At 38.4% G+C, this 13046-nt stretch overlaps 1 protein-coding gene across 1 annotated transcript in view; it reads right to left on the minus strand.

Annotated features, from left to right (window-relative positions):
• arvcfb (ARVCF delta catenin family member b) overlaps nucleotides 1–13046 on the minus strand; it is a 238791-nt gene that overhangs the window by 181914 nt on the left and 43831 nt on the right. Inside the window, exon 2 of the mRNA XM_044364799.1 lies at nucleotides 7038–7122. The gene's annotated coding sequence lies outside the window, so the exon portion shown is untranslated. The remainder of the gene's footprint in view (nucleotides 1–7037; nucleotides 7123–13046) is intronic.

Genomic DNA, 13046 nt, shown 5'->3' on the forward strand with positions numbered 1-13046 from the left:
CTAAAGAAAAACAAAACCATCCTGACCATTCTAAGTATCACATAAGTCTTTGATAATATATGGACAGCCAGGCAAAGATTGTACAGGTCTACCTGATATTAAAAATTCAATGTTTTTTCCAATTGGCATCATATTCAGGGTCACAGCAATAATCAGTGGTCTTCATTGTGCTGCTACATATTAATCATATATATATACCATATAAACCTTGATATTTACTTGCCCCAAGCTCTAAATTGTGTGTCAGGAATTTGATCTGGTAATGATTGAAATAGATATAATAACCTGGGCAAGATGTTCATTTTGATGGTTGTTATTCAGTTGCCAAAGTCAGTGATCTGTTAAGGTCGTCACCTCTCTTATGATTAGTGTCTGTATAGTTATCATTATAGAGGTGAGATGTGTCCTTAGTCAGTTTTATCCCAGTTTTATGTTTTATGTTTATGTTTTCAAGTTTCTGTCAGGGATTAAAATTAAAGACCAAGGCTTGAGATTTCTCTATATGAAGGACATTACCTGATAATCTACCATACATTGTTAGGCGTAGTGGTATACTTGATGCTGTTTTTTTCAAAGCGACAAGAACATCGTCTGTGTACAGACATATCTTGTGTTCTGTACCTCTTATTGTAATGCCTTCAAGGACTGTCTCCTGTCTTATAAACTGAGCTAGTGGTTCATTGAATAAGCTGAATATTCCTGCACTAGCTGAGCACCCCTTGCAGTATCCTGGTTGTGCATGTATAGTCTTGGATAGATGGCCATTAATTGTTATACTAGCAGTTGGCTATTTGTATAGAGTTTTAATACACTGTATGAATTTCTTGCAGAAACCAAATTTCTCCATGACTTGATAGAGATACTCCCAGCCCACCGAGTCGAATGTATTTTCAGCGTCTAGACTCAACAGGATAGCGCTGATTTTTTCATGGTTTATTTGTTCTATTATATTGAGACAACTCCCTATGTTATCCTGAGTCTGTCTATTTCATATAAAACCGTTTTGGTTGCCATCTATTAATACTGGTATCACCTCCTCCATTCTTTTAGCCAATATGGATGTATATAGTTTGAAATCTTGATTCAAAACATTGATTGGCCTGAATCAATTGCATTTCTTTCTATTGTTGCCTTCTTTAGGGATAATAGATAAAATGGCTTCCCTCCAAGATGGAGGCAGAACTCCCTCTTTTAGAATGTGGTTGAAACACTCATGGAGTAAAGTCAGGGTGTTGCTTGCTCTCTCACTGACTTGTACCACTCAGCTGGGAACCCATCGGCACCCAGCGATGAAATTGCTTCATTAATTTCCTCAATAGATATTTCTATTGTGAGTTCATTGTTATATAATTTTCCAATACAGGGTAGATCTAACTGGTTTAGAAAATTGTTCTATTGTATGTGCCTCTGCTTTATCCAGCTGAATGTACAAGGACTTGTAATATGTTTCAAATGCTTTTTGAATGCCGTCCAGTTTACATGTTATTTTGTTAGATTCGGGGGTCTCTTATTTCATGAATAGTATTTTCAGCTTGTTATTTGTGTGATCTCCAAGCTAACAGCTTTGTTGCTTTTGAACCTGTCTCATAATATTTTTTGCCTCATGAACCTGAGCTTTTTCTCCAACTCTTCACTATGAATTTTATCTATTTCCTGTTTGATTGGTCTCATCTGTTGCAGTAGAAGGGGGATTTTCACCTTACTTTGTAACTGCTCTAATTCTAAGAGTTTATTTTGTAAGTCTATCAGTCTTTGGGCTTTTATGGTCTGAAAGGTCCTTTGTACCAATCTTACAGTCTTTAAGTCTATGTTTTTCAGAGTTATATGTAAAAAAAAAAAAAAAAAAAAAAAAAAAATCAATTCTTCAATGTACATTATGGCAGGCAGAATAAAAAGTGTACTCTCTATCTTGTGTATGGAAATCTCACCATATATCTATCAACCCTAAGTCCTGTAATCTTTTCTTTATCCAGATTTATAAGTGAGTTCTTTCCTCTTTTGGCTAATTGTATCTAATTTTGGGGTTAAGGATCATATTTAAATCCCCTGCACAAATGAGAACACTAAAAGTTTTGCAGGTAATTAGGTCAAATATTTTTTTTGAAAAACGCCTTATTGCTCCCAGGAGGGAACCACTTGCACATTGGAGAGGATGAAAAATTTCACTAGCCTATCATCATTTTGGAGCTTAACTGAGAAACCACATCCAATTTCTCATTTGAAAGCCAGTGTTGCAAATCCCACTGAAATATGGTCTAAATGTGAAAAATCGTCTTTAAATAGTCAATGAAAAAACATTCACTTTTGAACCAGTTTTGAATGTCTTAACCAGTTTTAACGCCTTTTCAATGGGAAACTGCTTACTAGGATGGTAGTCAGTATTGCAGTCTCTCCTCCTAGCTTAGTAGCCAGTGCCTCCTCGCCGCCATCTTCGTCTCTGTTGGTGTTTTCCCGAACAGTCATCTTCTCTAGCTAAATCTCCCTTTTTTACCTCTTGTTTGTGACCTAGAACTAGAACTTATCTTTTCCCCCTTCCATCTTCCAACTTATTTAGGTCAATTTTAGTTTTTATTACTTGTTGAATTTAGGGGGCTTAGCTAACCAGTATAGCCATCAACGATTCTACACCACCAGTAGACCCCGGAATTGTTCTCATTAATTGTGTGAAATAGGCAGGGAGGGTACTAAAATAAAATTCAATGACAGTGTAACTGCACTTTAGAAAAGTATAACTTTAATAAGTCTCTTCTATCTTAATTATTTGGGCCACTGCAGATCACTTGGCTGTGGGCCAGTGTCCTCTTCCTTCAAATGAAAACAAAACGCCAGCTATTCAAAGGTGTGAGGGAGAGAGAGAAACAGAGAGAGAGAGAGAAAATAAAGTAGTGCATTAGTGAGAGAGCTAGTAAGTCCATGGCTATAGGCCCGTTGGCCCTTAGAGACACTCTGTGTGTCTCCTGGCTGAGTGTGCCTTATTAAAAGTCCTCCTCTACACATTCAACACCACTGTCAGGAAAAGTAACTTCAAAAGTTTTTGGAACAATTTTCATTTCCATGCAGCTGAAGAGTAGGACAGAGCTGGGCCAAGTTATTTTGCTATAATATATGCCATTTAGTTATCACTTTTCTCCAAAGTAGTATAAGCATGGGACACCCCAGCCTAGTGTCACCATTTTCTGCTGAAAATGTCTGCATATATACAACTTTTATCAAATGTGGTCTGAACATCAGAACAAGAATTCACATGAAGTAAATTCTACCATTTCAAATTGTCATGTCTACTGTCCTAATTTTACACCAAAGAAAAGATTCTGTAACATATTTAAGTCTCTATAATTACATGGTCTGTTAGTTGTGCTGTCACTTTTGAACATGTAATAAATTGGTTAATTTCTGCATCAGTCTGTGGGCATTTTTTCCTGGCACTATTTATCTTGCCTATATGTACTGTACCTAGTGCTACATCTTGAAAAGCCTGGATTCAAGAGTGCAAACCCCTTTACATTTGCTTTCCTTGACCAATAATAGCTCTTAACAGACCATTATGACCTGGAAAGAAAGGGTTACAGGAACGTTGGGGGAGACCGAGACAGCATTATCATTAGTGAGCTAATCTGCTATCATGTTTTCTGCTGGCTGACCGCTGCTGCCTTGTTGTATGCTTTATTAAAAATGTTACAATGGACACATTTCAGCAGGAATAGAGAAAATGAAAGAAAATGTTGTTTGCTGTCTATCACAATAGTGTGCTGTGCCCTTTTTATTATCTGATATTTGTTAAGACAGACATTTTGAACAGAGCCAGTGGAAGTCTTTTACTGGGTGACAGACCCACACATTAAAGAAATGAATGTGATTCTAAAGCTGTAATATTTAAACAAAAAAAATTGTTATTTGGAAGGGATCCTTAAATGTGGTATGTACTGTAAATAAATGTATATAACACTAATTTTGGAGGGAGGTTGGTTTGCTACAGTTCTTTAGATTGTTTTTCTCATATTTCTTGTTTTTAACATTTGAATATTTTTGCATTCTTAAAACCACAGTTTGTCAAAACTAAATAAAGGTTCAAGGTAGAGAAATGCAAGAGAAGGAAGCTTTATACTGCATTTTTCCTTTGCTGTAAAAAGTTTTACTTATTTTTCAGGGGCAGTTGTGTTGTACACTTCTTCACTAATTACCTTGTACTGCAGGATAAATAGACAAACTAGCGAGTAGTTACTGACATGTTTGGCTGTCTCCATCTGTCGTGTGACCCTCACTTAGCATGTGGTAGTGGTGCGATGAGGATCTCCTAGCTTAAGCCACTTTAGAGAGTCATGTCATGGATTTCATCATATCTTAAATATTATGATCTGCATTACAGTAAAGTGATGTAATTTTCTGAACTTACCAGACTGTTCTAGCTGTTCTATTATTTACCTTTACCCACTTAAGTCATTATATCCACATTACTGATGATTATTTATCAAAAATCTCATTGTCTAAATATTTTGTGAAAGCACCAATAGTCATTCCTACAATGTTGCTGCAATATTGATATCTAGGTATTTGGTCAAAAATATTGTGATGTTTGATTTTGTCCATATCGCCCAGCCCTATTCTGAAGTTCAATTACATAAAACCTGAGAACATGAGAGTTTAAATGACTGAGCTTGCACTTGGAGAAGTCATAGTAGTCCACACAATGCTTGCACACACAGTGACAGTCAACTATAATTGGTCCCTTGTCAGAAGATTAATATGCATTCCCGCACTATTGAAATGGCCTTTCTTAGTGAAGCTCCAGAGAGTTAATTAAACTGATGCCATTTTGGAAGGCTAAGGATTTAAGAATAAAATGACCTTGATTTGAGAGGAGGGGCTCCTGGATGGATGACTACACTGTCCTTATGTCAGTACACTTAACCTTCTCTGACTAGCATTTACTCAGTGAGGGTTACAAGCTGAACTTGTTGCACCATGAAATTTTCTGCAGGTATAGTGAAGGCTGATGTGCACATTATATTTAACTGAAGGGCAGCTGCTGAAGTTTTATTGAGAAAGCTCACCCTGAACATGGTATTTAAAGAGAAAAATCTCCCTGGGTAAGATTCCTTTCAGCTATGATCACACATACAACGCTCAAATGCAAAGAACAGCTGTGTGTTGGCTGCTAGTGACACAGAGAGCAAGAGGTTAAAGGTCGTTCTATTGCAATGCAACTGTAATACACTTTTCATACCAAAATTAATGTGTATATGCAGGTTTTTTTAATGTGGGTAAAATTGCCAGTAGACGAGTTTGCCTTTCTGGTTTCTTTCCTAGTGTGTCATCTTCGACGTCACGGCTAGCAGCTTGTTAGCATGGCTAGCATTGCCGTGCTGTAGCCCATAGACTGTATAAAAATAAGGTGTAGCCGCTGTGTTTACGGCTTAACAGCACCATGCTGGGCAGGTGACAGGTGTGTTTACTCTGTGTGTGCTCTGAAAGACATCAAGGCACAGATATAAAGTCACACAGCCGATGGACTGTTACTGTAACACTAACTCTTCAATGCAATAGCTACAATTGTCAAGGCTGAAACACAAACACACACGCACAAAGTTTGATGCATGCCAACCACAACCAGACTACTGATAATAACTCATATGGTCATATTCTTATAAATATGCTCTGCAATGACGGCCTTATTTTGCTTATGCTTTACAGTACATTTATGGCTAATATCTTATAATAAAAATTCTTAACAGGTCTCCTGCAAGGAATAAAAAAATTGCTTTGATAAATAATTGAATCAAAAGCCAATTTAAGCCAATCTGCTGTAAACAATCGGTCCACAGATGGCCACTTATTCCCACCTTGATGAATCATAAAGGAAGAATTTTTAGGTCTTCAGAGAGGTAGAAAATGAAATATGTTTTCATAAAAAACAAACTAACAACATTTGTGCTTTTAGCTGCATACAATAAAATGTTAACAGGCAGTGAAGCAGCAGATGATAGTGAGGAATCACAGTGTGGTTTTGTCCCAGCAGCCGTGCCTCTCAGGGGGATAGTGGAGTTGGAACTGACCGAGGGAGAGTCACAGCCCAAGGGAGGTGGTGGAGGTGGGTTAATCTCCCATCCCTGTGCTTTCAGTAACCACATGTCAGAGCCTGGCTGCCTTCACATTTTGTGCAAAATTTTTTTGCAAGTCTTTAAATCTTCCCCTCATGTCAAGACTTAAAGCTGATATCTCATCCGAGGCCAGGTTGTAACTCAGCTCTGGTGATGTACTGCTCCCACAAGAACAGCCAGCGCAGTAGCTCAGTCCCATTAAACAAAAAAGTACAAGACCGCGACAGAAACAAAACATGACCTGGAGTTGGGATCTACTTTTTTGTCAGCCAAACTACGCAAATGACCGGTTTTAGCTGCCAGAAACAAGATTAAGCTCAGCAGCAAAAAGGAACAACTCTGCGCTCTAGTAAATCAAGGGCTAAAGAGAGTCCTCTTGTCTAAGTCACCAAAGAGAAGGCTGGCCGTTTTTGTTCTTTTTTTTGGAAACCAAGCTTCCACAAATAGGTTCAACTTCAGTTTAAGGCTCCTGGGCAACCAACATCAAGGCCTGAATTGTTTGTCAGGTGGCATCAGTACATCAGTACTTTTGTACTTTTTTGGAGAATATTTTTAAGAACCAAAGTAAAGAAAGAAAGTAGCAGTAAACCAAAGAAAGTAGCTGACAAAATCTTGGGCAAATACAGCAGTTACTTAGATATTTGTAAAAAAAACAAAATATGATATAACAGCAAAGATTATGTCTGCTTTAAAAACGCACTGTTTTATGGCTGTAAATGGGGACATAGCAGCACAAATAACTAACTTATTCACTTTATTCTCAATGACAAACTGAGCTCCATTGTTCCAAAAGAGATGTCAGCTATTCAGATAGTCAACTACATCTCAAATGTTTTGAAATTCACCTATGAATGAACCCCACTGTTGGACTTACTGTAATGTAAATTTACTGGAAACAGTATACTCCAACAAACCTGTTTGAAAAGAGGATGAACTCACCTTTGGTTGAGGAGAAAGACCCATACAAATATCAGGGCAGGTTGACATTTATCAGACCAGAGCCACAATACTTGAGCTGCTCCACCTGAAAAACAGAGAAAGATGTGTAAGCCTTCTAGGAGTAAATACAACATTTACACTGAGGAACATACAAGCTTTATTAATGTACCTTGTCATGATAATGCAATGGACTTGTCTTGTAAAGGTGGTATAACTGAAGCAAAATCTGATTTAAAGTTTACATTTCTGCCATTTGCCATGTAGTCTAAAATCCCTGTGGGCCTCCATTTCACCATGTGCATTGAGAAATTAATGTGACTTCCAACAACCTACAAGTACAAGGCAACCACTGTGTCATGAACCAAGCAGAAATGGCCCAAGGACAAAGGTTTTAATAAAGTTGAAAAATTGATAACAAATGACAAAAGTTGCAAATAAATCCCAACATAAGAACTAGAAAAAGTAGCTACCAAAACCCAGACTCAAAGTGAGGTCAACAAAACAATGAATCAACTAAAGCTTAAACTAACAGAACAAAACTGAACAGAACTGACAAATCATTTTTTTTGTTTTTTAACAGCAGTTGGTAACCAGTGTGTTAGGTGCATTACTGCCACCTTCTGCTTTGGAGTATGGACCAAGATTTAATTCTACCCATTAATCCTGTCTGATTAACTCAAAGAAAATTCTACTGCTCGACCCACTTGGCAGGTTCATTAAAGTTTTTATACTGAGTTCCTGAACTGCAGCCTTCCTGAGTTCTTCCTTCATATGCTGTCTTTGTTGATCGTACTTATTACAATCTATGATTACATATGTAATAGACTCCTCAGTCTGACAATGCTGACCTGATAAATGACACACAAGGGGGCTTCTTTCAATATAGGCTATCCTAAGACAGAAACGGGGATATTTACACAAATAACATTAAATATCTAACAAATCTAAAGATACCCAACAACCTATCAAAATAGAAAAATCATTTACAAATGAGGAATTAGCTTTAATCAAACATAATTACAAAGCCAACAAAGAGGGATTTTTAAGAATGTCCAGAATTAAGTTCCCCCTTCTTGCATGTCACTATTGGCCTCCTCCACTTCCTGTGGGCTGTGGTCTTTTGCGAGACGAGCTTGATAAGAGAACAACAGTAAGTATTAATTGCAAATTTAACATCCATGAGACAGAATGTCAACTACAATGTCTGCACCCAATATTCGAAAACAAACTGTCATGAATTGAATTAAGTGTGAAATATGAAAACAAACAACTATGTATAGTGTCACCATTTGGAAAATATTTGGGTGCATAATGTGACCAAATATCAAGAAAAATACTAGTGGTGGATGGCAACTGGTGTGGCTCCATACACTGTATAAACAATGAAAACTGAAATACCTATCAGTCAGTACTATTAATACAATGCAGCAGTACAACTGTAGTTCTCTGTCCATGGTGATATGTAAATGGATGTCAGTTATGTTTAAGGCTCAATCGATATTTCATAAGATGATTCACCCAGGACCAATGGATAACTGTTTTAATCATTTAAATTTAAATTTGAGTTTAAGGCTTGTCTACAAGCATGATTTGTAACATCACAACAAGTGTGGAGCCAATCATGGTCCAGTATGCAACTTACACACATGTGATGTGGGAACTTGAAATCTGCAGATACACTGAGAATTGACATAATATTTTTGTACATATTTGCATACTCATAGATTCTGGATTTTTCACTGAGGGAGGGGGAGATGTAGGTAATTGAATTTTTTGGTGGAAAAACCAAATTAGACACAAATTATTATTCAAAGCTGAGTATTTCTATATCTTAAAGTATGTGAAGAGGGATTCTTTAAAGTACCGGTAATAACCCACCACCATTTAATTACTTGATTTTACGCCCTGCACTACTCCATGCTTTCATTTGTCATGTAATCTTGAAAAGTGCTTTACATAAATGAAATGTATCTATTATTAACCTTTACCAAATCTCAGTTGAACTAAGGAGCCAATTAGCAAACTACAATAGGAATTTGCACCAACGAACAAGCTTGTGCCCAATAAGTGAACAATAATGTGTGTATTTTAATATGAGTGTTAGAATCGTACTAAACGTAAGAAAGGCCAAGTTTAGACATTTGGACACTTTTCTTTAACAGAGAAAACTAGAAAACCTGTTTCTTTTGGAATGAATTGGAATTGCAAGGTATCTCTAAGCGGACTATATTTTCCATTCCTCGTAAAAAATAAAAAAAAAAAAGCAAACTTCAAAAAGTAGATTTTGAAGGATGACACTAATTTTGTTTTGGTATTGGATATATTTTTATAAAAAAAAAATCTCCCAATGGCTTAAATCAGGGTGAGGCAGGTTTCACTGCACGTTTTACAGACTGATTGAAGCTGCTGAGTAAAGCCCCTCCAGACATGTATCATTAATAGTAACATCAACATATTGATTTGCTGTGGTCAAAGAATAAGCTCCAGCATATCTGAGGTTGACAGTATTGACTGGCTGCTATCAGATCATTTAAGACTGACTTTATCAGTCTGCTGCTAGTCTGAATATAGTGAGGATTCTGGAGAACCTTTGAGGCATAACACATACCCTGAACAGAGAGGAGGAGTGATAAAGTTGTCTGAATAAAAGCTATGAGTGCCACATGAGGACAGCAGCAGCAGAGTCGGTGTGGCGGCATGGGGTGGTGAGGCTCATGTCCTGTTTGGTCAGGGGGCGAGACCACGACAAGATACTGACAGAGAGAATACAGGACCTCCAGCTGAGTACCTGACATATCTCTCCATCCCTTCCTCCCTCCCTCTCTCTCTGTCCTCACTCTGAGCTCTTTAAGTGGTTCTACCTACCTCTCCATTAACTGTGCTAGCTGAGCTCCATGCAACCGGGCCACACTCAGAGAATCCAGATGTTGCAGGCATCCACAACATCAAAGGAAAAGATAGCAGAGTATCCAAGTAATCATGAGAGGGATTCTTTGACTGATCTAACTGTGTCTCATTTAGGTCCTTTGCTACAAAGTCATATTAAATAGTCATGCATTTTCTGGCGAACTGCAGAGAAAGAGGAGCATACTCAAAAACAAATTTTCAGCAAATCTCAAAAACCTGTCTTGTATGGAATATGACGACATTTACGATTCCTGAGAGGCCTGCAAAGGAAAACTGACAGTGCATTCCTGGTATTGCTCATTCTGCAGGATCTTTTATGTGACACCATTACAGCTAGAGCTTTTTTCTGTTTTGTTTTCACAAAGGGGGTGATCAATGCTTTATGAAAATAACAAACAAAAAAAAAGGTTCTACAGAGCAAGCAAATACAGACTTAAACTTCCTTTTCAAGATCCCCAAGGGGCAGATTAGTTATAAACAACAGCATCTTAGAAAACTGATCCAACAATCAGCGGCAGCATTGGGCTGAGTCATAATTTTTTCACCAGTGCACACTGCACAGTAGCGCCTGTTACTGTGAGAGTTGACATTGGGCATCAGACTCAAAATAGATGCAAGAAACTGGAGCCTGGAAAATGATCACATTACAGCATTGTTGGGCTTCTATAAAAGCAGATGACATATTTGACTGTAGTCCTGCGGTGTTTAATGGTGTAGAGGGTTTTCTTTTTGTTGTCACTGAAGCAGTCTCTGATGCTCATGTTTCATTGCCCTGGAATCACTGCCTTTTGCAGATATAAAGCAACAGCTTGATGTCAAAACAGTTTGCTATCAGCCTTCATATCATCTGTAACCACATGAGTTTAAGGTCCTTGTAGTGCTCTGATTTTAATGAGCAAAAATACATCCGCACACAGGCCTACTGTAGACTTAAGAAGGAGTGGAAACATTATTCTGTTTCTATTGACTTGAAGTGGTCAACAATACACACCCCCTACTGTCTCTCTTTCCCTCTCTCTCTTCCCCTCACACACACACTCACACTAGTCAGGGGGGCAAGCAGCTTCCATAAATAGAATGGAAAGTAGGCAAGTGGCTGCTGGGAGTGGCTTTTACTGGGAATATGATCGATTAAAAAGCAATTTGCTCCTCCGCTCGGGCCCTGCACTCCTAAATGACAGCACCCCACGGTCCAGATGGAGCTTTGACGGCTTGAAGGAGCCTGCCTGCCCCCCCCCCCCCACCCCTCCACACACACACACACACACACACACACACACACACACACACACACACGCCCTCTACACACACACACACACACACAGCCTCTACTCCTAAGCCTGAGCCTTGGTCACAGTCTGGTAGGCACCTGGAAAGCGACCAGGCAGAAACATCCAGGCAGCCCCTGCTGGTCTGACAGAAAATCTAGACTCTGTTCTAACATATAGAGTATTTGAAAAAGATGAAATAGAGGCGAGAGGGCAGGTTAAGACAAACAGGAACAGAACGATGCACAGCGCAAACCCAGACGAGGCATGAACTTGATTCAGTTTTCTCTGTCAGGGTGCACTGGACCAACACCTGCCTGTGCTGCAGCTACGGCACGCAACACACAACAACACACAATATGGTGACGTTTGTAATATGACACCAAAATTGTTACTTTATAAAAACAGCATTTGAGATTGCAACCTTCAAAATCAAGCAGTTTGCTTCTATTGGAGTACACTGATGTTTCAGGTCTTGATATTATTATAGCTTGGAGATGAGGAAAGAATACTTCCCATCCTGAAAAAACGGTCTCTTCTGCTAGTTTATACAACTGAAGAGAATAAACTTCATCAGGGTTTGATGATGGGAAACTCATCTTTACCCTGATATTTAGAGAGGCTGATAATACTGTACTAGCTCATTTTTCATAAGCTTGTGCTGACAAATTTACTAATTACTTGGAAAAAAGTAGGAATGCAACCATCCGATTTGGTATAAAGGCTGATACTGACCTCATTAAGCAGATCCGGTATCAGCCTGACAATCCACATTAAATCATTTCTTTGTCAATGTTATTATTAAATTAAAGCGTTTTCACTGCCACCTACATTCTTCCAATAACAGCAGAACATTTTTTGCACCATAAGAATCCTAGGCCCAGATACCCTTATTTTAAATTTGGGGAAAGGAGAGCAATTCCTGTGCATACAGTATGTTAAGTACTTCTGATTGTTTTCCTTGATGTCATCCCTATAGACAATGCATCCCTTGGCCCCAAACATGCTGCTCGTGTGTCTGATCACCTGCTGGGAACAGGGGCTGGGGTGAAGATGATATGGAAGGATGGGAAGGGGACCATATGGGCCCTGGCTGTACAGTTTGGCTGGCTATGTGAGAGCACTTATCCGGAGATTATCCATTGGTGATACTGTGATACCACACAACATAATTATCTGTGCTTCCCAGGTTGTGGACATGTGAGTGGATAGAGAAAACAAAATTATATATTTCAAAAATCTTAATAAACCTTACAAACTAAATGTAGAGCAATGATAACATTTACCGTAAATTTGATCGAACTAGAAGGTATATTTGTCCCTGTCATCAAAAAATTCAGCTAAATTGATGTCTTTAACCTGCACATCCTGGTAAAAACTGAAAAGTTTATATTTTTATTAGTTTCATAGCTAAGAAACACTTGTCGTTTAATGATAGACATTTCAGATCCAGATCTGTCAGCAGGGGTTCTGCTGCAAAAACATATCACTGACAGAGCTAACAGATAAAAACTATTTTGAAGTGCCTCGGAGGACGTTCTCTGTTTCCATAGGAACACAGGTAGTAAGTGATGCTGCTGGTGGTGGAGACATTATACAGCTAAAAACACTATCGTGGTTTCTCACCTGAAACCTGCTTTTACATCAGCTACAGAGTCAGAGATCACTTTAGAGAGTCCATCCACCACTTTGGTCCAGACTGAAATATCTCAACAAGTACTTGACAGATTGCTATAAAAGTTTGTACATGGTCCTTAGAGGATGAATCCTAATGTCTCAACATCTACTTGGATTGGCACAATATTTTTTATAAACATAATTGTTCCCAGATGAT

Source organism: Thunnus albacares, chromosome 2 (genome assembly GCF_914725855.1).
Source record: "Thunnus albacares chromosome 2, fThuAlb1.1, whole genome shotgun sequence".
Classification (NCBI taxonomy): domain Eukaryota; kingdom Metazoa; phylum Chordata; class Actinopteri; order Scombriformes; family Scombridae; genus Thunnus; species Thunnus albacares.